The sequence below is a fragment of the Pinus tabuliformis genome, chromosome 5_2 (genome assembly GCF_031772625.1).
Source record: "Pinus tabuliformis cultivar Carrire ecotype Pingquan chromosome 5_2, CPIR1, whole genome shotgun sequence".
NCBI lineage: Eukaryota > Viridiplantae > Streptophyta > Pinopsida > Pinales > Pinaceae > Pinus > Pinus tabuliformis.
In genome coordinates, this window is record NC_142306.1 from 853,126,586 (window position 1) to 853,130,763 (window position 4,178).

At 36.3% G+C, this 4,178-nt stretch overlaps 1 pseudogene; it reads right to left on the minus strand.

Annotated features, from left to right (window-relative positions):
• Nucleotides 1-351: 351 nt before the first annotated feature.
• LOC149161986 (uncharacterized) lies at nt 352-1,343 on the minus strand (annotated as a pseudogene).
• Between the last annotated feature and the right edge of the window lie 2,835 nt (nt 1,344-4,178).

Genomic DNA, 4,178 nt, shown 5'->3' on the forward strand with positions numbered 1-4,178 from the left:
CAATAAAAATGGAAAATTGACAAGACCTAAATTAAATCTAATAGTAGCGAAGTCCAATGTACCTTCCAAGTGACAATGATGTGATCTTCCCTTTCTCAAGCACTAGAGGCAACCTCAGGGTATTAAAAAAGGGACATCATACATATCTCATAACATAAACCAACATAGCACCCAATATAGAAATCATTTGTCATAATCATCTTCTATAACAACACCACGAACACAAACAAGAGACATCTCATATTATTCTTAAGTGTTTATTTGGTTTCTCTATCTCATCACCAACTCAATGTCCATTCTCTAAAGGACCTGATAGACATATTCATGTAACCTCTTAAACAACAAAAGTTCTTAATATTGCCTAACTCCAGGTCATGCATATGAATAACCTTCAGTAGAGGGAAAGAAAATTTGAGGTTTGCTAGATGATCCACTATCGTTTCCTTCCAACATCCTTGATCTACTTCTTGATCCAGGGAGAGAACTTTTTGCCGTTTCCCAAGTTTCATTGAATTTGATAGCTTCCTCTTCAGTCAAGTTGTGAAGAGTCTCTACAGTATTCTCCCCGTCATTTGCATTTTGTTTCTTACAGATAACATGCACCTTGTCACCAATTTCCTGAGCAACTCCACTATTCTCAATACCAGCAGAGTTATCTTTCTCATGATGTTCTACTTCCATCACCCCATTTGGACCAACCCTCCTTTTAGATGAAGAAGTATAATAGACACCTCTGGGCCCAGAAATTGTAGATCTATGGTAGTTGAATGACTGCGAAGTAAAATTAGGGTGGGTCTGAGATGACTGGTACTGTTGTCTGATATTTCTTGATTCATCCTCTACATCGCCTGAAATGGCCTCCTCATCTGGGTGTTCAACTATGGGCTTTGTGCTAGCAGGTTTAGATTCACATGCTGGAGCTTCATTGTCATTAGGCAGCTCCTCAATCACAGGTCCTCATTAGCCTTACGGTTGTGCTAGATTGAAGGGCCTCTAATCAATAAAAACCTTGTTGGAAGGGCAATGGAATGGCTCATCATCCAACATGCCATGCCCATATTCCCCCTCATCAACCCAAAAAGGATGCCAAAACCAAACAGACTATTACCCGGAGGATCGAACAAGTCCCCAAATGGGTGCTAAAAAAATGATCATCAAATGGATTGTGTCCGAAGAATTACTCCACCAAGCTTCGTCCCCCTACCCCTCCACCAAATTCCCCTCAACCAAATAAGCCGAATCCAAAAAAAGGATCTGAGAAACTTGGAAAATCCCTAAAATTTCTTCCAAAGCCACCACCACCCATACTGCCACAACAACCCTTGCTTGTCACCGGGATGCATTATGTTATAGTTAACTGGGCATCCTTTCTATATAACTTATAAATCCACCAGGATTTCAAGTCTCATTAGATAATGACATAGTTTAATTGACAACAATTGCAAGTGATACCTCCGTGAACAATTTCCCCTCTGACATGTCTTTCTCCACCATTGGATTGTCAAATTTTTCCCATTCTTCATCCTGCCTAAAATCCCCCTTGTCCTCACGTGTTGATTCTAATATTCTTATTCTTCCATCACTAATAATTTTTTTACTAAAAATAACCCTAACAATATTATTGATTATAATTATATCTCCTCACTTTCTAATCCTAATCATGTTCCCTTAAGTCCCCAATTATTTTCCTCCCCCTTCATTTATCTGACTTTAATAATATCCTCTCCAATTATAACTCTCTTACTAATTATAATTTAATTAATAATAAACCCCTCATTAATAATAATTTCTCTAATAATACCCCTAACAATAATAATAATAATGAGAAAACTAATAATTCTCTTAACATGTGTAATAATTTGAATAATATGACTCCTAACAAAAATAATAAATGTATTTTTAATAATAATAATAATACTTACTCTTAGTTGGATTGGCTTTAAAAGCAAACCCATTTTATCTTGAAATGCAAAACAAGCACCATGATCGAGGCATGTCCTGAGAAATGCTAAGGGTACAAAAGCCAAAGGTGTACAAATTAGGGCCAAACTCCATAGGACTGAGGGATAGGGATAAATGCACCAAACTCTTTTTTCAGGATCTTCAACAATAACGAGAGTTTGAAGACATCAAAGCTATTCAGACTAAGAAATGTAGGCTCATTAAGAATAAAGATATTTTTCAAAATCTTGTAGCCTACCACAAACTAATATCACATCCAACACTTCAATGAGAAGTTTAATAAAGAGGCCTTGAATCAATGTTTACAAGTTGTCCCTTCCAATTTTTCTCATGTGGATAGAGAGGTTTGTGAGTTGAACATCTCACCAAAGGAATTTAACATTAACCTGAATAGCATGGTTGATATTAAAACTCCAAGAATAGATGGGCTTCCCTGTGAATACTACAAAACCAATTGGGAATTCTTTGGGTCTATCTTGCTGAAAGTTTAAAAGAAGTTTTAAGATGCAATTTACTTGACATCATGATCAATTGGTAATAAAAAAATATTAAGCTCATACCCAAATGAAGTGACCCTAAACTGACCTCCAATTGTATTTGAAAATCCTAGATAAAGACCTTTCCAGGAAAATTAAATTTATCCTTAAAATCCACCTTAAAACCCTTTTGGTCTTTTAAGATCCATTAGGAAAAGGTTTCCCTATGGCACTGGTATGATATGTGATGGCTATTGATGGTTGAGTTGCCACTTTGAGCACGACCAATATGTGGCTCATCAAGATAATTTCACTGCACTTTATTCCTTTTTCCAATGCCCTTCCAAAAGACATAGTTTGTTGACAAATTTTTTCATAACCTTATAAGTTCTTATCAACACCTAGAGAGGGAAAAATGGGCCTTACCAGACTGAAATGGGACTTTTGTTGCCTTAGCAGGAATGAGGAAGTTGGCTTCACTGATGTTTCCAAGTAAGGTAGAGCCTTTTCTACTATATGGATTGTCAAGATCATCCAGGGAAACAAAAGCTAAAAAAATATTCTACAACCTAAAATGGCCAAAGGCACTCCCTAGATGTGTCACATGAATGCAAACCTTTCTTCTGTGATGGAAGATGTCTACCACAGGATATCTTGCAAACAAGTTGTCTATATGGTGCATCATTTTTTTATCTTAATAATAAGTGTTTTGTCAGGGATCCTTGGTCTGATACCAATAGACTCAGTAAAAAGGGCCTTTAACCAATGTATACGATTACCAGATGTATGGGTTCCTTCAATTATAAAAGCTTGAGAAAAATTTTAATCTCAAAACTACATCAGAATTTTTTTGACCTATTACCTTGTTATACACTTGCTAAGATAGCAATGAACAATTATGAGAGTAGTTGGAGAGATTGGATATAGAATTTATCCACACCTATCCTATATATGTCTTTGTTTCTCACCTTTATAGTACTTTAAGGGTCCTTAGATAACTAGAAAATTGTACAAAATCTGGGGAGCGTGGTTCCTATTAGAGATGGTTATCATAATTAACCAATTTGTGGAAAATTTCCCTGGAGTTCAAGAAGGCCTTATTAGCATGTTCCCTTTGATATCAAGATCTCTCTAACAGATACAGGTTGTCCCACATTATATAATTTGTCAGAAGGAACAATTGGCTCTACATCTCTTTTCATTCTTCAACTTAGTTGTTTGCATGGACTTGAATCAATGCTTCAGCCAAACCCCTCCTAGACTCCCACTTAGATTGGTTGTCAAACATCTAGGAATTACCACACAATGGTCTATCACCATTTCACACTACATGAAAACTATTGAGAGTGGAGATCCTCTATTACATCTAGAATCATAAACATAATTTGATCTTTATGTGGCCTCACTGTTAGATTTCAACCATTAATTTCAAAAAGCAGTAATTCACTTGTGTATTCTTCATATATGTCCACATGCAAACAATGTCCAAAGCACTGGGGGTTAGATACTTGCACTTCCAACAGAAAAGTGCCCCACCCTCAATATCCAAGAATAAATAGGATAGCCAGTTTCTCCATTGGGTGTATGAAATTTAATTGGTTTGATTTTTCCTGAGATTGAACACACAAAAAATTGAAACCCCACCGAAATTCACAGCTGGGCTTCCAGATATTCAATAATTTAAAGGATTCAATGTGAAAACCTCCGACTTCACACATACTTGAAGACCACTTTTGGAGT